The sequence below is a fragment of the Melopsittacus undulatus genome, chromosome 14 (genome assembly GCF_012275295.1).
Source record: "Melopsittacus undulatus isolate bMelUnd1 chromosome 14, bMelUnd1.mat.Z, whole genome shotgun sequence".
Classification (NCBI taxonomy): Eukaryota; Metazoa; Chordata; class Aves; order Psittaciformes; family Psittaculidae; genus Melopsittacus; species Melopsittacus undulatus.
In genome coordinates, this window is record NC_047540.1 from 3,547,877 (window position 1) to 3,572,405 (window position 24,529).

Here is a 24,529-nt window from a genome sequence, read left to right on the forward strand (position 1 = left end):
CTCCGGAAAGCGGCTGTTCCGGTCACGTCGGAAGGAGCCCGGCGGCGGCTCCATTGCCGAGCCGGAGCCCTAGGGCCCCTGTGCGGGCACGGCCGGGCCGAGCCGCGCTGCGGCCGCGGAGCCTCCGCCGCTCAACCCCCGCCCGTGCGCGGAAGGAGGCGTTGGGTCCGCGGAGACAAAGCGGATGCTTCGCATTCCTCCCCTCCCCGCCCCGCCGGTACCGCCGCCCCCCCCCCCCTCCCGTCGGTGCCCACCTGAGGGAGCGGCCGGGCCTGGCTGCTCCCGTCCGGTCCCGTCCGCTCCGGTCCCGTCGGGTCCCGTCCGTCGCTGCGGGGCAGCCGCAGCCCACGGGGGGCTCCGGGCTCGGCTGCGGGCGCTGACAATGAGGGGAGGGCCGCGGTACCGGGCGGTGCTCTGACGTCAGCGGGAGCGGGGCGGCTCCGACGGGACACGGGAGGGAGCGGCGGCCATTTTGGGGGGGGGGGGGGGGGGGGGGTGCGGGACCGGCAGCACCGGAGGGACCGGGGGTGTTGGAACGGGCACGGGTGTTGTGGGGCGGATGGAGCTCGGTGGGGGGGTCAGGGAATGGGCAAGGTCTGTCCCGGGGAAGGAAACGGGAGACGTGAGCTGGATGGAGAGGGGGCAGGAAGGAAGCTCTGGCTGCTCCGGGGGAAGGAGGAAGCGTTTTGGGGTTGATTCCTGGGGATTCGGCGCAGTCAGCACCGGAGAGGACGGAAAGGGACACGCGGAGTGCGGGGTGTGAGACGGGAGGAGGCAGATCCAGCCCTGGCTGGGCTGGGACGTGCGGAATAGAAGCCATACAAATAGGAGCGAAGTGGGGGAACCGGACTCATCCTGAAGAGTAACGGGGACCGGGAGGGGGGAATGCACCGCAGGGACCGGGAATGGCGGCGGTGGGGCAGGAGCAGCCGGGACAGCAGCGGTCCCTTCCCGCAGCATCCCTGCGGAGCTGCGGATCCTCCTCACGGCTCCTGCTTGGTTCCGGGTGCGGGCAGAGGTGACCGGCACCCATGGAACCAGGAATGGGCCATGGCCGTGTCCTAGGTCTAACCCAATGGCTCCTGCGGTTGCTGCACAGCTGGAGCAGGGGTGGGAAAGGGATGGAAGCAGCTCATGGGGAGCTGGAAACGCCCGAGGCATCTGCAGAGGGCCTGGCTTGGCTCCTGGGATGCTGCTGCTGTCCCTATGGAGAGTTCCAGTGTCCGGGTTGATCCAGCAGCTCCTGGGGGCCATGCCCGGGTTCTGCTGCCCTCCTGGAGCCCCCGTGTGTCTGCATCGCTCCTGGCATCAGTTCATGACGTTGGCAGCAGAGGTTTAGATGGGATCTAAGGAAGAAGTTTGTTACTGTGAGGGTGCTGAGGCACTGGAATGGGTTGGACAGGGAGGTTGTGAATGCTCCATCCCCGGCAGTGTTCAAGGCCAGGCTGGACAGAGCCTTCGGTGCCCTGGTTTAGTGTGAGGTGTCCCTGCCCATGGCAGGGGTTGGAACTGGATGATCTGAAGGTCCTTTCCAACCCAAACTGTTCTATGGTCCTATAAAATGAAGGCAGAGCGAGTGGTTCTGTGCCAGCTCAGTGAGCTCAGGCAGCCCCTGTGCTCTGAGCCAGGGCTCTCCATCACATCAGAACCTCTGGCTTCTCCCTGCAAAGTAAGACCTGGTTTATTTGTATTATCACTGGTTTTTAATGGAAGTGAAGCCTCTTCTGTTATTCCATGATCCCGGGTATCCAGGCTTGAAGTATTTATAACGTGAGACCTGTGATAACCTCCTGATACTGACCTGGCTTCTAGAAGCTCCTGACAGAGCTGAAGCTTGTGTTAGGTGCCACACATGGTTTAGGAGCATTCCTAAACACAGTAAGCAGGAAGAAGAAATAGATGGATGCTTGTGTGGGCAGCACTGTGGTCTAGCTTGCCAGGCACATCATTATCAGGACTCTGTGTGCAATCAGCATAAGTCTGGTTTGGTTTGTTGTTAATTCTCTGTGTGTAACTGTTTCCTGTTCCTAGGATCAGTGGGATGTCACCATTGCCTCCCTTAGGATCCGGCACCCTTAGCTAGGTTAGTAAGAAAGGCACTTGGGAGCCAGCAGCAACATCAGAAGCAGGTTTATTAGCAGTCTTATTCTGTTCATACTGCTGCTATCTTCCTCTTGGTCAAGGAGCATTTGGGTTTTTCTTGACATCATAAAAACGGCAGCTGAATTACACATGGGAGCAGAAGGGATGCACTTGAGGGTGCCAAGGATGCTTGCAGGGTAATCTCAAGACTGGTTTCTCTGACTGGTGATTGAAGAAAGGGACAAATGTCATTCCTGTTGTCAGGAATGGCAATGAGGATCCGTGCAAGTACCAGCTGGTCAGGCTTAACTCAGTCCCTGGGAAGAGTGGACAGCACTACCGGTCACTCCTCGCGTTCGCCCCAGAAGTCCATTCGCGTGGTTTTCATTTGCACGGTGCTAAAATAACCCTGTGTACCCTAGGCTAGGCTAGGTTAGGTCAGGTTAATGCATGTTAACCCAGGCTAGACTAGGCTAGTCTAGGTTAACCTATGATAGGCTACGATAGGGTAGGCTAACCGTGTCTAATCCAGGCTAGTCTAACCCGGGCTAACTGAGGATAGGCTAATCCAGGTTAACGAAGACTAACTCGAGTTAAGGAGGCTAGGATAATCTCACAATTCATTATTGATGGTTACTACTGAGCCTTTAAGTGGGGGGGGGAGGGGGGGGAATAGCAGCATTACCCAGCCTAACAGGCAGGACACAACTGAAACAGTTCACTCCTTTCTTTTCCCACTTCAGACTATCCTGCCTCACTTCACAACAGTTAAGCTGGGTTTAGCACAGTTATGTCTGGTTTAGCCCAGCTCACAGCAATATAGCCCAGCACAGCTCAGTTTGGACCAGCTTAGACCAGTTCAGCACAGGTCATCCCAGTTTAGCCCAGTTTCTCTCACTTCAGACACTTCTCCCCACTTCAGCCCAGCTCACTTAAGCCCTGTCCAGCTCATACCAGCTCACCGCAGCCCATTTAGCCCACTTTAGCCCAGCGCAGTGAACTTTAGCACAGTACATTCCACTTTAGCCCAGTTTAGCCCAGTTCAGACTATCCTGCCTCACTTCACAACAGTTAAGGTGGGTTTAGCACAGTTACATCTGGTTTAGCCCAGTTCACACAACTATAGCCCAGCACAGTTTGGACCAATGTAGACCAGTTTAGGCATACTCATGCCACCTAGGGGGCACACTACTCCGCTCCCCTAGGGGGCGCTGTCCTCCTTCCACAAAGGGGCTGCTCTTCTGCCAGCTAGGGGGCGCTCTGCTCCTGTAACCTAGGGGCCTCTGTCCTCCTTCCACCTATGGGGCGCTCTCCTCCTGGCACCTATGGGTGCCTTGTCCTGCTCAATAGGGAGCGCTATACTCATGCCACGTAGGTGGCGCTCTCGTAAGACCTATGGGGCGCTCTCCTCCTGCTACCTAGGGGGCGTCTTCTCCTGCCTTGTAGCAGGCGCCATAGTTATACCACCTAGATGGTGCTCCCTTGTGACCTAGGGTGCGCCCAACACTTGCCACCGGGGGGCAGCCTTTCCTTGCCACCTAGGGCCAAGCGTTCGTGCCCCTCTGCTGCCGGCAGCCGAGGGCAAGCACTGCATTCTTTGGACACAAATGGACTTTTGGGGCGAACGCAAGGAGTGACAGGAATGTGGGTGGCACTGTTGTGATGCCAGCTGTCTGCAGGAGAGGTGCAGCACCATTATTGCCTCCTGGCTCCTCGGGTGTGGGAGCAGGGGCCAAGCGTTCGTGCCCTTCTCTACTGCCTGGCAGCCGAGAGTGGGCACTGCATTGTTTGGACGGAAAGGAACTTTTGAGGCGATAGCGAAGAGTGGCACTTACGCAGGTGGCACCGTTGCGATGCCAGTTGTCTGCAGAAGAGGGCAGCACCAGTATTCCCTCCTGGCTCTTGGGCTCTGCGCGCATGGGCCAAGCATTCGTGCCCCTCTCCGGTGCTGGGCAGCCGCAGAGGGATTACTGGTGCTGCACCTCTTCTGCAGACAACTGGCATTGCAACAGTGCCACCTGCATGCCTGTCACTCCTCATTTTACCCCCTAAAAGTCCATTTGCGTCCAAAAACTGCAGTGCCCACTCTCGGCTGCCTGGCAGTAGAGAAGGGCACGAACGCTTGGCCCCTGCTCCCACACCCGAGGAGCCAGGAGGCAATAATGGTGCTGCCCTCTTCTGCAGACAGCTGGCATCACAACAGTGCCACCCGCATGCCTGTCACTCCTCCCTTTCCAACCAAAATCCCATTTCCGTCCAAAAAATGGGGAGAAGAAAAGATCCAGCCGAGCTTCAGCTTCACACTGGTGGGACCATGACCCAGGAGCAGTTCTGGCACAGAATGGGTGGGCCTTTGGTCACGCATCCGTTGCTGCATTTCGGCTCCAAGGTCTTTGCTGGTGTCTCCGAAGTCATGGAATCCCAGCCTGGTTTGGATTGGAAGGGACCTTAAAGCTCCTCCAGCTCCAACCCCTGCCACGGGCAGGGACCCCTTCCACTGGAGCAGCTGCTCCAAGCCCCTGTGTCCAACCTGGCCTTGAGCACTGCCAGGGATGGGGGAACACAGCTCTGGTGCCCTGGCAAGAGCAGTGCCCCTATGCGTAAATGGAGCAGATCCCTTTGGAATTCCTTGGGTGTCCCTGAAGGGGAAATGAGGATGATCCCTGGGGGAGCAGTGGCCATGCTGCAGCACTGCCCACATCTCCCAGTGCATTCAGAACCTGATGCTGGAGGATGGTCCCATCTGTCCATACCAGCTGGATGCCAGCTCAGGGCCCACATCTCGGCCTCTTTCCCTGCTCTCAGCCTGTGGAAGCCCTTGAGCCTTCAGCCTCCTGTAACCAGCTGGAGCTGTAAATAGTTTATCTGCTCTTCTTTCACTGTGTTCTAAACACTTGTACAGGTTTTGTATCCTCTTAGCACATCCTTGCTCCGGACCTGCCCTCCCCATGCCCTCCAGCTCTGCCTTGGACTTGTCTCTCACCATTCCCACAGCTCCTGAGTGGAAAACAATGCCCAGGTTGTACTTTACTCACTGCTAATAAATCTCTCTTTAGTTTTGATATCCCTGGCATTGAGGTTCCTGCTTGGATTCACCTCCAGTGCCTCCATGTGGGATCCTCTGCTCCTATTCCCCCTTGTAAACAGCTGTGAGGCTGGTGTTTACACAGCCCATCCTTGGGGGGGGGGGGGGAGGGCAAGTGGTCCCCCCCTCTCCCTGCTGACGGACCCAGAAGTCCTTAATTCCCTGTTATAAATAACCCGGGAGCAGATGTGGGCAGGAGTCGGTGATGAGGGAGCTGGAGCGCCAGGGCTTTGCGGTGGCTTAACAGCTTATGGCTTCATCCCTCACACCACATTAGGCAGGGGCTCCCCTGCTGCCAGCCCTGCTCTTCCTTCACCCAACCCTTCCTCCTCCTCCTCCTCCTCCTCGGGGCAGGCTCAGAGCTCCATGGGGACAGGTGGGTGATGGGGGAATAAGCTGTGGGGAGGAAACACAGGGTCAGACCTCACCAGTGTCCCCAGGGTCACGCCAGGGCACCCACCCTAACCAGCCCAATGGGCACCCACCCTAACCAGCCCAATGGGCACCCAGTGTCAGTGCAGGGCCACCAGCAGAGGGGGTGTTGAGGTCCATGGCACACGCTTCAGCCGCTCTCCCTTATCTCCTGCAGTCACCTGCACGGCCCCGATAGCCCAGGCGTGGCCCTGGCGCTGCGCAGGGACCCCGGTGAGGAGCAGGGACAGCGCCGGCCCCACTGCCCCTATGGCACAACCCTCCCCGGGCCCCCCCCAGCCCTGGGGGACCCCAAAACAGGGGGAAAACGGGAAAACCACCTCCGAACGTCGCGGTTTGGGGTCCCCCTCTGCCCCTGTGACAGCTTTGACCTTATATGGGGTGGTGACGTCACGGAGCGCACCGCGGCTGGGAACCCCTGGTCCCGCCCCTTAGCCCGCCGTGACGTCACGCCGCCACCTGCACGCCCCGCCCACCGCCGCGCCGCCGGCCCCGCCCCTTCGGAGAGCGGCGGCGGCAGCCAATGGGCGCAGCCGGCGGAGAGGGAGGGGAGGGACGCGCGCTGACGTCAGAGGGGGCGGGGCCTGCGGGGCAGGTGGAGCAGCGCGGTGCGGAGCGGAGCCGGGTGAGCGCCATGGGGGGGACTTTGGGGGGCACAGGGGAGGGTCTGGGGGGGTCAGGGTGGTTATGGGGCAGGAGGGGCCATAGGGGAGCAGGGGCACCTTGGGGGGGCTGTTGGGGGTCAGGGGGGTTATGGAGTTGAGGGACTATGGGTCTCCCTAGGGGGGCCTGTAGTGGGTCAGTCTGGTCCTCGGGGGGACTTAGGGTGCTCTGGGGCACATGGGGGCCAGGCTGGTTATGGGGTGGGGGGCATGGGGGACCCGGGGTACTTTTGGGGGGTCTCTAAGAAGGTTGGGGCAGTTCTGGAGTTGGGGGATTTGGGGCTCCCTAGAGGGGCCTGTAATGGGTCAGACCCTAAGGAGAACTTGGGGTGCTCTGGGGACACATGAGGATCTGGGGGTCAGGCTGGTTATGGGGGGGGGGTACGAGGGCACATGGAGTGCTGTGGGGTGGGGGATCTGTGGTGGGGTCAGGTGAGATTTGGGGTGAGGGGATGGGGGTTGCAGGGGGACCTGCAGAGGTCAAGCTACATAGGAGGTGCTTTAGGGTGCTCTGGGGTTTGGGGGGGGCACCCACAGTGGGTCAGTTGTGGAGCAGGGGGGGTTATAGGGGTAATGGGGGGCTGTGAGGCTGAGAGAGGCCCTGTGTTGTCAGGAAGCAGATGTGGGATGCTCTGGGGTGGGGACTTACCTGTGAGGTGTGGGGTAACTGGGTTGCCCTGGGGCTGTAACAGGGCCCAGGAGTGGGCCCGAGCAGGAGGATATGGGGTGGGCAGGACTGGGGGTGCTCAGGGCAGCTTCACAGTGGGCTCAGGCTCAGGAGGGCAGATGGGGTGCAGGTGGATGGGGTTCTGCTCCCCCCATAGTGTTGTTCCCACTGGTGAACCCCTGGGGAACCCGGTTCCCCCCCCCCCCAAAGCAGTTGGCAACTGGGTCTGGCTCTGATTTGGTGCTCACTGGGGTCACTCCTGCTCCACCTCGGGTCTCCCGCGCTCCTTCCCCTCTCTCCAAGACCCATCTGCACCCACTGGGACAGCTCCCAAAGCTGCGGAGCACCAGGGGCCTCTTCCTCCTCCTCCTCCTCCTCCCGTCAACGCTCATCCCAACGCGGATCGATACCCTGCTCAATGGAGCAGCATTAAAACCTCTCCATCGACTTCTCCTCTGTACGGTCATGAGCAGGGAACTTCTCTCCCCACATCCCTTTCTAGACCCGGGTGGTTGCACTGATATTGCAACCAGAGGAGCGTGGGGCAGGACTTGGTGGTTCCTGGGTTCCTCCAATCCCTTCCCGTCCTGAATTCCAGCCTCCTGCATCCATAGCAGCACGAGGGTGGACGTGGTCCGTGCGGGGGGGTTCTGCCCTTCCCCGTGTCCCGGTGGGCTCGGCAGTGCCGCGGCTCCAAGCGCTGCCCCTGCCCGTGGCCAGGGCTATCTTTAGGGCTGTGTTGCAATGGAGGGTGGTGCCTTGGCCCGGTGCTGCTGGCAGCCTCCTCGCCCAGGGATTGACTTACACCAAGGTTTCCGCGTGGGAAAAGTCAACACGTGCTCTGCTTTGGGGCTGACCCATAGGATCAGGGGGTGCTGGTTGCTGCAGGGGCTGGCATCGGGTGATGTGAGGTCAGGCTGTGTAAAAGGGCTGGGATTTGATGGGGGAGCCCAGCAGTCCCCCAGCACCATCACACGTGCTTGGGCACCGGCCAGCAGCAGGACTGGCTGAGCCAAAGGAAAGGGATAGGGACGGGGAAGCCGGTGGTGCGAGGGAAGCTCTGCTGTCCCATAGGATTGAGCCGCCTTGGGGTACAGGAGCAGTGCACAGCCCAATCCATCCCTCTGCTGCTCCCTTCCCAAGGCTTTAGCACAGGCAGGGATGTGGCTCTGGCAGAGCTGGGGTCAGGGTTGCCGGTGACAGCACATGCACTCCCCTCCTCATCCTCTTTCTGCTGGAGTAACCCCTTAGCGTGGCAATACCTGGCCCCGCACAGAGCTCCGGCTGACACGGGGCCAAGGTTCCCCGTTTGGTTCCATCCTTCCTGCCGTGCCCCTACTGGTGCTGATGGTGATGCAGCAGCTCCGTGCCCATGTGTGCGAGGAGGCGGCCGGGACTCGTGGAGCAGTCTCCGTGTCCCCACACTGGGTGTGCTGCTCCCCCCCCAAGTGTAGCCGTGGGTGTCCCCCAGCTCCTGGTGCTGCTGGCAGCTCCTCCCGTTCCTCACCCCAAGCAGGGCACGTTCCTGGTGCGTGTCGTGATGGGAACGGGGACCCGGCGGCAGTGCAAGGGTCCATGGTGGTGCTGGAGCCGCTCTGCGGGCAGCGGGTTCCTCCTGCATCCCCTCGCTTCGTACCTCAGGGGAGCTCGAGGCCTTCCCGAGAGGATTTGAATCCCTGCCGAGGACTGAAAGTGCCTTCTCATGCTCCGCGGTGCTGCTCTGAGGCTCAGCCTCCTCCTGCAGCCTGGGGTCGCCGGCAGCCGCATTGCTCCGCACCGAGCACTGGGGAGCGTCGCTCCTGGGGTAAGGAAAAGCATCGGCTCTTCCCCAGGGATGTGCCACTGATTTCATACTGAAGCTTTTCCCGAGCTCCCCCCATAGGGATCAAGCTGCAGATGGTCCTGCCCGGAGTGCGGATTCCAACCGTTCTGGGCAGTGTTTTACCTCTGTGCGTGATCCCAGTCAGGGAACAGCCTCGAGGCTGTGGGGGCTGGAGGTCTGGGGTCACAAGTGGCTTTTGGCCATTCTGGGTGCTGCATGTTGGAGGTGTGGGGGTGCTTGAAGTGTGGTTTGGATGGGGAGGGAGAGACTCGCCCAGTATCAGCCTGGAGCTGCTCGGGAAGGGTGGGATGTGGCTGTGGTCCCTTTTAGGTGTTTTCTTCACTAACTGGTGATTGCTGTGATGCTCTGGGTCAGGTTTCCTGTGGAGGGGCTGCAGCCACTCTCCATGCATAGCCCTGGAATGGGACCACAGCCAGTGCATGAGCACGGCCCCTCTGAGCGGTCTCACACATGGGATGCTCCACGGGGTCCAGGGTGGGTCAGATCATGGCTTGGGGGGTTCATGGCTCTTGGGATTTACAGTTCTCTTGGTCCATGGCTCTTGGAGTTCACGGTGCACTGGGGGTCGCCTACACTGTGACCATCAGGGCCATGCCAGGTCATCTGCAGCTGAGCTGGGGAGGGGACAGCAACAGTGGGCTCATGGGGCTGTGTGTTTAGGGCTGCTGGGGTCCATCCGAAGCAGACACCCGGTCTGTGTGCTTCTCCCCACTAGAGGCTGCTGATGAACAGAGCATTTCCCTTCCCTGGCTCTGACAGAGCAGCAGGGTCTTGGATTTGCAGGGCTGAGATCCTGGCCTGAGCCTTCCTGCTGATTCACCCTGGACACAGCAGCGCCCTGTTCAGGGGCACATCTGCTCCCAGCCAGGCCCACAATGGATCTCCCTACTTCATTTGGTCTTAATTAGGCAAATGCACTGGGACCATGTGTGAGGCCATTGCCAGGGGACACGGATCATGTGTGGAGCTGGGTACCAGGGAGACGGCTCCCATCCCGCCTGCCTCTGGGGTGCCAGCGGGGTTTATCCAGCTGGGTACTGAGTGTGGAATGAGTCCAGCCTCTTGTATATGTATGCATGCAGTGATAACTAGTTGAGCCCTCCAGCATATCCCAGCTGGTGAAAAAGCCAAGGATTAAAGTGAAGGAAGGGATACATCACTGCTGGGCAGAGGCATGGCGGCACTGTAAAGCCACCCTGTAGACACAAAGACTTCTTCCAGGGCAGCCAGTTCAGTATCCAGCACCTGAGCAGGATGGAAAACAATCCCTGACCCTGGGAAGATGATTAATCCCATAAGAATGAGGTGTAAAATGAAAGGCAGTTGGTAATAGCTGCAGTAGAAAGTGCTTGGGAAAGGATTTGTGGTGCTGGGTACGGGCACGCGGTGCCAGTGGGTTCCCCAACAACAGCAGAGCGGCGCTTTACATAATCTGGGACTTGCCAAACAGGCTGGAAGGTCTGGAAAATCCTCCTGCCATTGTCTGTGCTCAGTTTGCTCAATTTCCTGGTTTGATCTGCGGGGCTGGAGCTTGTTCTGGGGTAAAGACACTTTGAGCAGAGGAAAGAAAAGGGCATTTGTGGGGTTTAATCCACGCCTGCTCCTTGGAGGAAACTGTTTGTTGTGGCTCACAAGAGGTTCGGAGCAGCTGCTGCATCTTGGTCTATCCAATTAGCATGGTTTGTCTGCAGTCCCCTCCTGCTGCCCCCTGAGAAACCATCTGGGCTCCTGGCCTGAGTGCTTGGGGACAGACAGCACAGGTCAGGCTGCTTTGTGCTGCCTGAGCCGCATGCAGGTCGGACCCTGCGGCTTGGGGAGAGCTCTGAAACTGCTCCTCACTTGTGGGTCTGAGGAGGAGAGGCTGCAAGGGAGCTTGGGCTCTTATGTTGCTGTGCTTCTGAGGCTGGAGGTGACTTCTGCTGCTTCCTGCAGCCTGGTGGCGTGGAGGCAGCAGGGGAAAGGCTGCTGGGAGGATGCTGAGGCTGTTGGACCCAGCCTGAGGAAGGCCTGGCCACTGGGAAGTGTTTTGGGGTGTAGGACTTGCCTTTGCTTTTCCATTTGCTCATCCCGACGCCTTTTGCCAACACAAGGCCACTGACATCCTGTGTGCTGTTCCATTGAATGCTGTTAAAATGCTCTCTGCTCCTGTTTGTAAATAGGTGACTGAGAAACCTGCAGCTCCTGGGGAAGCCAGGGTGGGAAGCAAGGAATGAAGCTGAGTTCTTGCTGGTCCATTTAATGTGAGGCAAGTTTTGGCACCCTGGTGAGCAGCAAAAGAGGAGGAGGAGGAACCCTGGTCTGGTGGCACAAATACATCCCCTTATTAGAGGCAGCTTTTACTCCTTTCATGTAGGTAATTACATCAGGAACGCTTGACCTGAGCTGGGTTTGGGCAAGGGGATGTGAGGCTTGATGTGTGCTGGAAGCCTTCAGAGCGACCCAGCTCTGAGTGCAGCAGTGTTAAAGCAGCCCTGGGAGGAGATTGATGCCTTGCAGCATCGCTGTAGCCAGGGCTTTAGTACAGCTGATGCATTACAGCATCTATCATGCTGTATGTGAGCTCCGGGAGCTGATCCCTGCCTGGGGGCTGTGCCCTGATTGCAGCAGTGCTTTAGGGCTACTTTAGGGCCTTGTATTCTTGTATCTGCTCCCCAGATCCCCTTGGAGGTGGGTTTGTGGGCACTGCCAAACTCAAGGGCAGCTCTTCCTCTGCATTGAGGGTCTGTATTGAACAGATCAGCTCCACGTCTTCTGCCTGCATCTGCATGAACTCAGATGCTGAGCACAGAGCAGCAGAGGGCAGATGCTGCCCTGGCCCCGAGCCACGTTGGGCTCTAAGGTGGTTTTCTGTGTGTTGATGCTGTGCTGGAGCTGCCTGTGTCTGATGTGGAGGTGAAAGCTCTCCCGTATGGATCAGCCATGGCTGATCTGTGTCCGTGAGGAGCCTCACCAGGGGCTGGCAGATGGGATCAGTGCTGCTCAGGGATTTCCTCGTGAGCAGAGCAGAGGCTTTTAATAGCAAACGTGGTCATCGGTGTCATCACATCGCTTGAAACCCATCCCTTGCGAACACCGGCTGGCAGCTGGGATGGTGCTGAGCAGGAATTCCATTCCTGTCAGGTTTTTCTCCCTGGTTTTCAGTATAAATAAGGTTTAAGCCTATTGTTGGTGATGCTGACATGCTCCTTGGCTTGGCATGCAGCTCCTCCCGGGGGGGCAGTCACAGAAAGCCTTGCCTTTCTCAGGAACGGCTCTTGGACCCACACAATGGTCAGATACTTCCTGGTGTCCTGTGCTGACAGATCCTGTGCCTCAGTGGGTGCCAAGAACCAGCCTTCTAGGAAAGGCAGCAGGGGCTGGTGTGGGTTTCCCTCACTAATGCTGCCAGCCCGTGGGTGCTTGGTGCTTTGTGAGAGGTGCTGGGCCAGTATTTGGAGCTGCAGATGACTCTTGTTGGGGTTGCAGCACCTCTTGATCCATCCAAGCTGCATTTCAGGGAATACACAAGCTCTCCAAGCACAGGATTTGCTCTCTGCTGCTGGCCAGGCTGTCTCCTGGTGCTGCTGCTTCTATTGTATAGAATCCCAGCCTGGTTTGTGTGAAAGGGGCCTTAAAGCTCATCCAGCTGCAACCCCTGCCATGGGCAGGGACCCCTTCCACTGGAGCAGCTGCTCCAAGCCCCTGTGTCCAACCTGGCCTTGAGCACTGCCAGGGATGGGGCAGCCACAGCTTCTCTGGGCACCCTGTGCCAGCGCCTCAGCACCCTCACAGGGAACAGCTTCTGCCTTATCTCCAACCTGAACTTCCCTGTTTCAGTCTGAACCCGTTACCCCTTGTCCTATCCCTACAGTCCCTGATGCAGAGCCCCTCTGCAGCATCCTTGTAGCCCCCTTCAGACACTGGAAGCTGCTCTGAGGTCTCCATGCAGCTTCTCTTCTCCAGGCTGAACAGCCCCAATGTTCTCAGCCTGGCTCCATACAGGAGCTGCTCCAGCCCCTGCTCATCCTTGTGGCCTCCTCTGGCCTTGCTCCAATAGCTCCATGTCCCCCTCATGGTGAGGAGACCAGCACTGCACACAGTGCTGTGAGTGGGGTCTCAGGAGAGTGGAGCAGAGGGGCAGGATCCCCTCCTTCAGCCTGCATCATGCTCCTGTTGATACAGCCCAGGACATGGTGGGGTTGCCCCAACACAGGGGCAGGTCCCCTATAGCAATGGAATGTGTTGGCACTTTGCACCTCACCTCCCTTGCAAACAGCCTGCAGAGCTCTCAGCTCTCTGGCCTCCTGCTCTGGCTGATAGGAACCTCTTATCAGAGCTCAGCACTCCGTGGTGATCACATCTCAGCACCGAGCCCCAAACCATGGGGCAGCGCTGGGCTGGGTGAAGCAGCTCATTTGCTTAATTCTGTGTGCTTTAATCTCTGTGACCATCTGTGTTCCTGCCCGCTCTGGGGTGAGGGAGCTCTTGGGATTTATTCCAGGAGGTGACCATGGAGAGCCCTGCGGATTCGGTGTGAGCTGGAAACTGCCCCGGGTCAAAGCAGGACGGCCTCATTAGCTCTGGGAACAGTTGTTCCTGCATCTTCAGGCAAGGGATGGACGTGTCAGCTGTATCCTGCAGGCACATCCCAAACAGCCACAGGGAGGGTGCAGGAATAAAAGGCACTTATGGAAAACAGAGGCCTCTGTGAGTGCTTTCCCAAACCCAGAGGGGCTGTGATGGGCTTAGCTGGCAGCTTGCAGGGCCGGGGTCCCTCTGAGGAAGGCTGCCTTGGTTTTGGGGAGGAAGTTAATGTGTGAAGCATCTCCTGGCCACCCTGGAAGCCTTTCCTCTGGTTGTGGCAGCCTTTGGGTATGGGCCTGTGCCATCAGCAGCTCCTGCAGCGTCTGCCCTGGTGAATGGCATGGCTGGAGCTCAGATTTGAGCTTTAGAAGCTGCTGCTGGAGCTGGGGTGCTCACACACAGCACCAAATCAGGGCGCCAGTACCTATAGGTGGGCTGCAGCAGTTTCACTTGGAGAGGGCTGCTGCTGATGGAGAAGCTTGGATGCAAACAGTGCCTCAAGTTTTCCTTGTTTCAGGAAGAGCCTGAGGCTCTGCAGCTCAGAGCCCCAGCCAGGATGCTGCTGGCTGCGGGCACATGGCACAGCAAAGGCAGCCTTGCTGTGGGCTCTGTTGAGGAACACCTGCCCGTGGGGCAGCTCTGCCCCACCGAGGCCACTGCTGACACCCAAACCCAGAGGGAAGGATCCCTGCCCTGTAATTAAGCTCTCTCTTGCTCCTGTTTGCTGCAGTAAAGAGCAGTCTCCTGGATGTGCTCCTTGCAGCTCCTCTGTGGGATGGAGGTGTTTTCCCAGCCTTCAGCTGAAGGACTGAGGCTGCCTCTTGAAAGAGGAGCTGCTCTTCAGCTGCTCACAGGCTCTTGACATCAGTGGATGATAACACTTAAGCAAGCAGCGCTGCAGCTGAATCATAGAGTCAGCCAGGTTGGAAAAGCTCATCCAGTCCAACCATTCCCAGCCCTGCCAAGGCCACCCCTAACCCATGGCACTGAGGCCTCGTCCCCACGCTGTGTGCACACTTGCAGGGCTGGTGCCTGCAGCCCTGCCCTGGGCAGCCTGTTCCAATGCCTGAGCACCCTGTGGGGCAGGAATTGTTCCTCAGCTCCATCTAAACCTGCCCTGGTGCAGCTTGAGGCCGGTTCCTCTTGTCCCATCCCTTGTTCCTTGGGAGCAGAGCCCAGCCCCTCCTGGCTCCATCCTCCTGCAGGCACTTGGAGGGAGCCATCAGGTCCCCCCTGAGCCTTCTCTTCTCCATCTGAACCCCCCAGCTCCCTCAGCCATTCACATCAAATCCTCAGTAGTTTGGTGTTTCAGCCCCAATGGAGGTGACAGCGCTGGGTGCCAGCATCTTGGTGTGCCCACAGCCTTGTGCCCATCTCTCTGGTGTGGCTGTGGGGGAGCTGGCACCCTGCGGGCACCCCCTGTGCACCACAAGCACTTGCCTGTGTGCTCCTATCCAGCCCTATCCCCCTCACCAGGGACCCTCGGTGTGCCTGTGGTGTGGGCTGAGGATGTGGCTGGGTTTCGGCCCCATCGCGTTGCTGCGGCTCAGAGCCCCGCTGCTCTCTTGAATCTCTCCATTTAGTTAATGATCCTTTTGTGGAGCGGATTAGGGTTTAGAGGCCTCTGGCAGAGCGTTAATTCAATTAAGCCCCTGGGTGTTCCGTTGAGGTTTCCACTAGAGGGCTCAGCCGGTGCCGCTGGGGCTGTGTCCGTCCAGCGCTGGGGTTCGCCCCATAACTTACGTAAGGCTGGAGGCGCTGCTCCCTGCCCTGCAGCCCGGGGCTCCGCGGTGCCCATGCCCCGGCTGCGGCCGCCTGCGTCCCCCGTTATCAGCAGTGGGGAACGTCAGACTCGGGTGTTTTCCTTTCCCCTCCTTGTTTTCCCTTCCTCCTACCCCCGTCGGTGGTTGCGTTTCTCAGAAGTGGCTCGACGGGAACGCCTGGGGCCAGCTCCTGTGCTGGTGTCCGGCACTGGGGTTGGCTTGCGGAGCCCGGTACAGCACAGCTGTGAGCAATGGGCTTTGTGGCTGACAGGGGTTTCCTGGGGGGGGTCTGGGGTTTTCCGTGTTTAACTGGGACTGGTCGTTAACTCTTGTTTCTTCTCCTTTCTCTTCTATCCCCGGGATGGATTCTGGTGCCTCTCCTGCGTGGTTTGCCTGCCTGCCTCCTCTGTGGGTAAGTACCTGCTTCCTTACATCAATGGGAGGAAATAGCTGGACCGAATCACTTGCACTTAACTAATGAATGCATCTATTTATTGTGTCTTAAACTCTGGAGCACTATGTTGTCAGGCAGCAGGATTTATCCTCTCTCTGTGTGTGTGAAGAGTTTGGATACTGAGAAGCCATTAATACAGCAGTTCCTAGGCTGAGTTTGCAACATGAAGAAGCCCCAGCAGTAGTTTTCTTGTACCAGTGTGGGCTGCAGAGCACTGACCTGATGCTAAAAGCTCACTGAGTGCCTGCAGGGGAGCAAGCAGAAGTGGGAATGGTTTTGGTAGTTCAAGCAGTGCTCCCTGTTCCTGCCCAGATGCCTCCGGACAGCAGTTGATGGTAAATCAGTGCCGTGGTTGTGTAAGGAACCCTCTGCACAGCCCTGGGCTGGATTCCCCCTTTGCAGATGTGCTGGGCTTTGCAGGGCACAGAGAGCAGCTTGGGGCTCTTCTGGAAGGAGAGGGGAAGTGCTTGTCGAGCTTGCAGAGGTAATGTCAGGCACTGATGTTCCCAGCTTGTGTTCACAGAGATCCTGCTCAGTGGGGGGGGAATCATCCTGGTGCGGTGGATTCTTGTGGTTTCCCTTGCCGAGGGTTGGTGCCTGCCCCTGAGCCCGGCTGTGAGGTGTGGTGTGTGTGGTAAAGCCTCTCAAAACACAGTGTGTGTGCTCAGGGTGGAGGGGAGCAGGGGGCTGCTCAGTGAAGCCGGTTCTCTGGGTGCAGCAGTGCCTTGGCACTGAGCTTGCTGTCAAAGCTCAGAAGTCCTGCTCAGCTTTCCCCTTTCCTGACCATCACCTTCACCAGTAATCCCCTCTCCTCTCCCAGTAGCAGAAAGGTCTAAGTGTATTTAGAGCAGCTCCACCCTTGTGCCCGAGCATTGATGTACCAAGTCCCTGATGAAAGACTTGAAGGGAAAGCAGAGGAAGGTGCTGGGAGCAGGTTGGGGAGGGATGAATCGAATCCAAGCATAAACCTGTTGCTCTCACACAGAAGTGAGCAGAGCACTGTATTTGGAAGCTGAGCAGCTGTCTCCTGTTCTGAATGAGCTGTTCATTGCCATCACATCTCCAAAAGAAGGATCCTTCATTAACTGGAGAACCTGCCTTGAGCAGAGGTGCTGAGCTCCAACCCCACCAAACACCCAGCAGTCATTTGGATGCAGAATAAACCTCCTCCACACAGAAGATGTAGCTACAAGACATGCAGGCTGGAAGCATGCTGGCTGGGATGGTACTCCAGATAGTAGCTCCCAGTACTCCAGAGCTCCATGAGTGCTCACTCGTGTGACTGCTGCAGTGGGTTAGCAAGAGGCTGGTGCTCTTTCTCCTTCATGCCTGAGCCAGCCTTCAGGACACAGGCACCCATCTGGTGGTCACTGTGTGACAAGTCGCTGCTCAAGGGTGCATTTCCTCCTTGGGGAATGCTGGTAACCCGAACAACCCCTGGCTTGCTTTCCCCAGAGCAGTGTTGCCATGACTTCTGTCTGTGTGAGCAGTCTGTTGGCTTTCATGTGCTGCACAGATGGTGCGGAGCTGCACTCCAATGGTCCTGCTTAGGAGAGGCTTTTGAGGGTTTGACCCTGATAGGAGATGGAATTTGCTGCTTGCTGAATACTTGGTATTAATCTTGATCAGCAAACAAGGAAGCGAAGTGGTGCTTTGTTAGTGATGGCAAAGATAAAGGTGCTGTGGTACAGCTGGATCAGGGGCGGCCCTGACCTTCACTCAGCAGCGAATACAACAGGCTCAGGTTGCTTTTCCACCTCTCTAAGCCTGGCTTATGTCTTAGGTAAACATAAAATGCATACGAGCTGTAGTAAGTGAATCTCCTCCCCTGGCCTGGTAAGTGTTGGGCATCAGTCCTAAAAGGAACACACCAGCAGCTTCCATGGAGGGAAGCTCAGGACAGGAACAGCGAAGGGAAATGATGAAGGTGCAAGTGGAGCCTGTGACCTTCAAGTTAAGATTCATGTTTCCTTTATCTGAAGCCTGTTCAGAAAGTAAGTGTGCTGTGTCTAGGGATGGACTAGGCTGGGTCTGGCTGTACATTGGTTCTGCTGATGCTGAGAGCCACATGTTGTGGTCTTGAAGTTTACCTGTGCATGAAAGTGTTTCTTTCCCTCCCTTAAATCATGGAACACCTTGAGAAGGGCATTGCTCCATGGGGCTGTTGAACCGCTATTGTGTGTGAGCTCAGGTCTCCCCTTAACTCCTATTTACATATAGCCCAAAGTGAAAGAACAAAGGTCTCCTGCTTCTCCAGCTCTCAGTGAGGTTTTTGGCTTTGAACCTCTCCTCTTGGTTGACAGCAGCTGAACATGAGCAGCTTGTGCCCAGGCAGCCAAGAAGCCCCCAGCATCCTGGCCTGGATCAGCACCAGTGCGGCAGCAGGGCCAGGGCAGTGGTTGTGCCCCCGCACTGAGCACTGGGGAGGCTGCACCTTGAATTCTGTGCTTGGTTCTGGGCCCCTCACTGCAAGAGAGACCTTGAGGTGCTGGAGCAGGGCCAGAGAAGGGCAATGGAGCTGGTGCAGGGCCTGGAGCACAAGAGAGATGGGGGATGGCTGAGAGAGCTGGGGGGTTCAGATGGAGAAGGCTCAGGGGGGACCTGATGGCTCCTCCAAGTGCCTGCAGGAGGATGGAGCCAGGAGGGGCTGAGCTCTGCTCCCAAGGAACAAGGGATGGGACAAGAGGAACCGGCCTCAAGCTGCACCAGGGCAGGTTTAGATGGAGCTGAGGAACAATTCCTGCCCCAGAGGGTGCTCAGGCTTTGGAACAGGCTGCCCAGGGCAGGGCTGCAGTCACCGGCCCTAGAGGTATTTAAAAGGTGTGTAGATGTGGTGCTTAGCGCTATGGGTTAGTGGTGGCCTTGGCAGTGCTAGCTTAATGGTTGGACTTGATGATCTTAAAGGTCTTTTCCAACCTAAATGATTCTATGATTCTATGGGAATGCAGCCCAGGGAATCTCTTTGACTTGTCCCACCCCTTGAGATCAGGATCCCATCAGGATCCAATGTGGTGTCAAGTTCCAGGGCTGGCTTAGCTCAGTGATTCCACTTCAGCGCTTTGTAAGGCAGTGAAATAGTTCTTATTGTGGGGGTTGAAATAGCAGTGCTGCCTTCTGAATTACCATCTAATTAATGAAAGCAAAGACTCAAAGGCAAGTGAGCTTTCTGCAGCTCTTGTTGCATAAGAAAAGCTGTTTTAGTTGACCTAAAAACCGACATTGAAAACCAGCCTCAGCAGAGATGCTTTCCTCCCAGCTCTGCGGGCAGTTGGGAGCAGTTGCTACTGTTCTTGGAGAGCCATTCATGTGGTGGCAGCTGCAAGCCCTCTTCAAAACAGTTCCTCATTTGAGCCTTGCTTCCCTTTCGCTTGCTGGTTGGAGGAACCCTGCTGTGGAGACCAATAATTAGAAATAAAAGATGGCAGCTTAATGATGATCAGCTTCTTTCTGATGCAGGCTGTGGTGAGCACAGGGCTAGGAGCTGCCTAGTGCACATCTCAGAGCTGTTGCTGTGGGCACCGTGGTGATGTGCAGCCTCTGTGGACCTGCAGAACACACTGAACTATCAGAGTTATGTTTTTTCACTCAGTAACACACCTTTTTGAGTGGGGATGACTCTCGGGAATTAACTGGCAATGGCAACAGTGCAGCTGAAGCATTCCTGCCCTCTCCTCCCTGTCTCTTCATCCATACTTAGAGCTTCCCTCTATAACTTCTGGTTTCCTTCCCCTTCCCTAGTACTTGGATTCTGCCCCTAAATCTGAACTGCTCTGGGTTTTCTTTATAAAATGAGCATGGAAAGCTACGACCTTAAACAAAGCCTCAAAAATGCCTTATTTTGTACAGCTCCAGGAAAACTGGCAGCAATGTGCTGCTCTCCTCAGGGATTTTGTCCTATTGATATTAATCTTTTTGAAGCTGGTATCCATGACTGCCACTTCCAGAGGTTAATACACTGCCTTTCAACCAAGCTGGGAAGTCGCCTTTTTCAATATGGGGTATGGAAATGTGCAGCAATTAATCACTGTGCCCCTGCAGAAGTGCCTGTGGCAGGCTGGGGCTGTGTTAGCTGCTGGGATCATCAGTCGGAAGGACTCGTGGTGATGAGCATGGTCCTGGCAGTGGCTTAAGACAAACCCTGCAAGGGCCAAGGAGGTAGCAGATGGGGGAAGCAGCATGGAACAAGGTAGTGCAGAGCTTCAGCTCTTACCTGTGGAAGGAATAAGCCTGTGCTCTGTTTAGAAGTTGTATTTGATCTCCATAACTAAAGTCTTTATTAAATAAATGTTAGGTCTTGCCAGGTCTAGCCTGCACTCATGAACTGCTCTGGGTTTAGTGCTGGGTTCACAGCCTGGGTGAATTTGCTGCCCAGCCTTTGTATTACAAGTGATGAGTTAGGACAGACCTGAGGGCTCTCTGCCATGTACCCAGCTCTAACTTTGTGCTAGGTACACATCAGTCCTGAATAAACATGAAACTTCCCTTCCCTGAACCAGAGTATTTTATTAGGGTGACTACGGTGATGGGTTTAAACTAAGCTCAGATTTGATACAAGGCAGAAGCTGTTCCCTGTGAGGGTGCTGAGGCGCTGGCACAGGGTGCCCAGAGAAGCTGTGGCTGCCCCATCCCTGGCAGTGCTCAAGGCCAGGTTGGACACAGGGGCTTGGAGCAGCTGCTCCAGTGGAAGGGGTCCCTGCCCGTGGCAGGGGTTGGAGCTGGAGGAGTTCAAGGTCCCTTCCAACCCAAACCAGGCTGGGATTCTGTGGTTGTATGATTTTGAAGGTGAGGGATGCTCTTCACCCAAATGAAGAGTGTGATGGTACAGAATACAGAGCTGTGCTTGGGCAGCCCCTGGGAAAGCTTCACCCAACTGGGGTCTTTCTGGGGAGAAGCTGCAGTTCAAACCCCACCTCCATGGTGTTATTTAAGTAGACCTGAGCCTCTGCTCGCTGCACTTTGACTTCTCATCCATTCCAGGAGTAAACGAGCCTCTGACCCCCCTTTGTTTGTGGTGTGGCTCTGCTGCCTCCCTGCCTCAGGACCGGTCCCTAGGTGGCACTAACTGGTGGGTTTGGGTCTGTTCCAACAAAGGCTGCTTGGCCCCTGCTGAAGGGACAGATGCAGCCCAAGCCAAGCTTGCTGCTCAGGGTTGGTTTAGGAGGCTGGCACAAGGGCTGGAACTTCCTCCTGCTGCCCGAACAGAGAGGTTTGCACCAGTGTCTCCTGGAATTCATTAACAAGGGGCAGAGAGTCGAGCCTGCTCCTCTAGTTTTAGTTGTGTCCCCACTAACACTTCCTCTCAATCCCTAGGGAATGAAAAAGCAGTAGATGCTCAAAATGAGGGAGAGCTCAGAGGTCAGTGTGCAGGTAGTGGCTTTTGCCATTGATCAGTCCTTTTTGTGGGCTGTTTCTGGAGCTCAGGCTCGTGGCTTTTCCCAAGTCTCTGCTACTTGTCTTCACAGCATCGCCTGTAATCTATTCTCCAGGCCTTTTAAAGCACTTTCTAGGTCCTTGAAGTGCAGCCACTCATGTGTTTAATATCTCCTGCCCACACTTAAGGGGAAAAATATTTCTCTCTCAATGTAGAAACATTCAGCAGGAAAACTCGATCCTGCAGTCTGAAGCTGACCTTCTCTAATCTTTAAATGGTGCATCTTGGCAGCAGTGTGCTTCACGCGCTGTCTCTAAGCCCTGGAACAAAGCTGACTTTCCAGGGAGCTGTTCTTCCCTGCACTGGCACGCAGCCTGGAGGGAGCTGATGCTCCTCTTCATCCAGTTGATTTCCTCCTCCTGAGCTCGTATCTGCTGCAAGACAGACTGAAGTGAACATCAACCTCACAGAAACTGATGAAAGCCACAGCAAGAGCTTTTTCCATCAATGAACCAGATTCTGGGTGGGATGGGAATTCCCTGGTGTACAGGCTTAGCTGTCTGGCTGTCCCTTCTGCCTTCCCCATCGCCCCAAATGGCTTCTGTATAAGCCAGGCCAGGACAAAAAGATGTAGTGGCTCCAAAACTGGATTCTGCTGCCCATGGAAAAGAATCTGAGGTTTTAGTGTGGCAACACTGGCCTTCAAAAGGCCATGTTAAAACAACCAACAAAGGAAAACACTCCAGTAGGAAATCACACTGGAAAGGAGAGGAAGAGCTGCTTGGATTTAGGAAAACTTGAGCCTAACTACTCTGTTCTGGGGTCCCTGTCTGTGGGAGGGGTTGGAACTGGATGAGCTTTAAGGTCCCTTCCAACCCAAACCAGTCCATGATTCTATGATGCCAAGTGGGATTACAGTAACAAAATCACTTAGTCTCTTTAATTATGGAGAGTGTTGCTTGGCTCTTTAATAACTCACTCAACAATGAATTGATTGCTGGTTTTGGAGAGGGCTGTGATGGGCTGGACTAGATTTAATCTTTGTTAAATACTTGATATGGAGCCAGGTGTGTGTAGATGTCCCAGGTTGCCTTCACCGTGTGCCCACATGTTGTAGCGAAGCATGTTCTAGCTCTTCATGAAATGTCTGGAGTTTGCAATTCCTCCTGTCAGAGGCTTTTCCTGGCCCTGGATCCCACTGTGCCTGCTGCTTTGTGTGCTCAGTGGAGGGGTGAGCATGGGAGAAACCCAGTGTGAGCTGAAGCATCCCTTCCTCCCAGGTAAATCATTTACCTGCAGTATCTTTGTTCCGCATCACTGGGTTACAGTAAAAGGAAACTCATGAAGGCAAAGGGAGATTTCCTTTACACCTCATCCCGGCCTTTTGCTCTCAGCCAGAGCACTGCTGATGGTGAGAGGAGATCTTGGAAGAGAAGCCAAGGGCAGAGGGCCAGTAGCTGGTGAAACGGAGCCACCTGCTCTCCTCCCACCTTGTTTGCTCTTCTGAAATGGCTGCTGCTGCTCTGCAGACCTTTGCTTGCTAAAAACTGTGTGAACGCGGCACTTAAACTGGCTGTGGTCTGTGCACACATGTGTGATGGACACACAGCCAGCTTAGTGAGAGCACTGGTGGGTAAAGGATTCCCTTGGGCAACTGCATTTCTTTGTTTTCCTACATCTTGGCGTAACCCTGAGTATTTCTCCTCACCTTAAATCCTGCTTGCTTTGGGGGAGGGAGAGCCAGTGCAACGCATAATTCCTTTGTTTGGATTGGGAATTCCTCACAGACAGGAGACTCTGTGGCATTTATTGTAGCACCAGGAATGCTCCAGGCACAGCGTTCTCCAGCACTAGTGTAAACTGGGAGTCCTGTTTTACCACAGGTCCTCCTAGTAGCGCATCCCTCAGGGGCCTGCGGAGTGCTGGATCACCTTACAGAGGATTTATTTAATGAAGAACGTACTTGAGCTGGATTTAATCTACTTTCTCGATGCTGTTAAGATGCTACAGCGTGTACTTGTGAGCTGCTTGCATGTTAAACAGGCACAGGGTAGGGTTTGGCATCGTATTCTGTTGTGACCCAGCTGATATGCACTGACTGAGCCCATCGGGATCCAAGTAGGCTGTCAGCCTGCAGGGAACAGCTTCTGCCCTGGAGACCACAAACACATGCCTAAAATGAATATAATTCCTCTCCTTATTCCTATATCCAGCAGCTGAATACCAAGAAATCCTGACTTACTAAAATAATTCTCAGTCTCTAATTGACTCCTATAAAGCGACTTAAACCCAGCTAGGACTGGGAGAGTTCTTTAAATATTTGCAATCTGGGCTTGGCACGGGGTAACTGTTCTTATAGTGAGGAATTTAAGACATTTCCATTACTTCCTATGGGATTTCAGAGGTCAGTTTGGGGCTGGGGAGGAAGGAAAAGGTTAGAAGCAAAGCTGCTGGTTTGCAGCAGAAGTGTGGCAATAGTGGTGGTGTTCCATATGCACAAGAGGGATTTTTTGGGGTGGTTTTTCTTCCTTTTTCCTGCTCCTTACAAAAGCTTTGGGCTTGGTTCAAATCCCCTGCCCAGGAGAACATTTTCAAGGCATCCTTTTCGTGGCATGTGCTGCTTTTTGTATCCGATGACTCCACTGCTCTGGAGTTCTTGTCCCATCCAAGCTCTTGGCCATTTGCTTGGGATCTGAAGAGGTAACAGCGCATTTTGCCCTCGTGCACAGTGTGTGTGGCAGCTTGCACCAGTGCTCCCTGTGGAGAAATGCCTCACCTGGGACACGACAGCTCCAAACACGGGAGCTGCTGCTCTGTGTACTCAGATGGTGGCAGATGGAGTTGGGGATCATCTGGTGAGCTGAGCATGGGGGGTGACGTGCTGCGTGGTGTTAAGTCACTGCTTGGATGCGAAGTTTGTGTTGCCCTGTCTCTTGTCCGTGTAATCTTCCCTCTGCCTGTTGTGGTGAAGCAGCGTGGCTTTGTTTGCTTGCTTTTCTTCACTGCAAGAAGCTGTTGCCAAGCCCTTGCACCCAAAAATCGTGGTTTTCTCCTTAAAGCCCCTCTGGACTCGTGTTTCTCCTCTGGCACAGTGCGTTTGCAGGGTGAGCAGTAGCAAAGGCAGCAGTTGTGGTGGTGGGTCAGCACCAAGCATCTCAGCCTCCTCCATTCACAGCCAGGGCTGTTATAAGGTGTTCATTTAATGCTGTGGGGAGTGAAGTCAGAGCCTCAGGGGAACTGTCTGTCCCTGGTGTTAGCAACGACTTGGGGCCACCAGACCTTTCCAGCCTGTGTCTTTGAATGAGATGAGTCCAAGGAAAGCACCAGATAGTCCAGATTTAAGGCAAGAATCTCACTATTCCATACCATTAAGGAGCTTTTTGGAAGAGATCTCAACACTGGGACAAGGGAGGAGCTGCTCCATCCTGCGGGTTTTGGCAGAGCTGTGCCATAGACAGAGAGAAGAGAAGAAATAGCAGTGAGAAGCACGTTAATTTGTCTAGAAAATGGGGTTTGTCTCCCATTTAACACGTGTGTCCTTGGTGTGTGAGTGGTTCTCCCTTGGCATGTACTTAGTGAAGGCTTCAGCATGAGGTGATGGTGCTGC

The 24,529-nt window shown here is 55.8% G+C and overlaps 2 protein-coding genes across 3 annotated transcripts in view; one reads left to right on the forward strand and one right to left on the reverse strand.

The window, feature by feature from the left end:
* The window catches only part of LUZP1 (leucine zipper protein 1), a 32,433-nt gene extending 32,054 nt beyond the window's left edge, over nt 1-379 (reverse strand). Inside the window, exon 1 of the mRNA XM_034069277.1 lies at nt 255-379. The gene's annotated coding sequence lies outside the window, so the exon portion shown is untranslated. The remainder of the gene's footprint in view (nt 1-254) is intronic.
* A 5,807-nt stretch (nt 380-6,186) lies between these two features.
* The window catches only part of EPB41 (erythrocyte membrane protein band 4.1), an 87,936-nt gene continuing 69,593 nt past the window's right edge, over nt 6,187-24,529 (forward strand). Inside the window, exon 1 of one of the 2 annotated variants that reach the window (XM_034069342.1) lies at nt 6,187-6,224. The gene's annotated coding sequence lies outside the window, so the exon portion shown is untranslated. Of the gene's footprint in view, nt 6,225-15,473; nt 15,510-24,529 lie in introns of those variants that run through there. The other variant, XM_034069328.1, reaches the window with a different exon arrangement.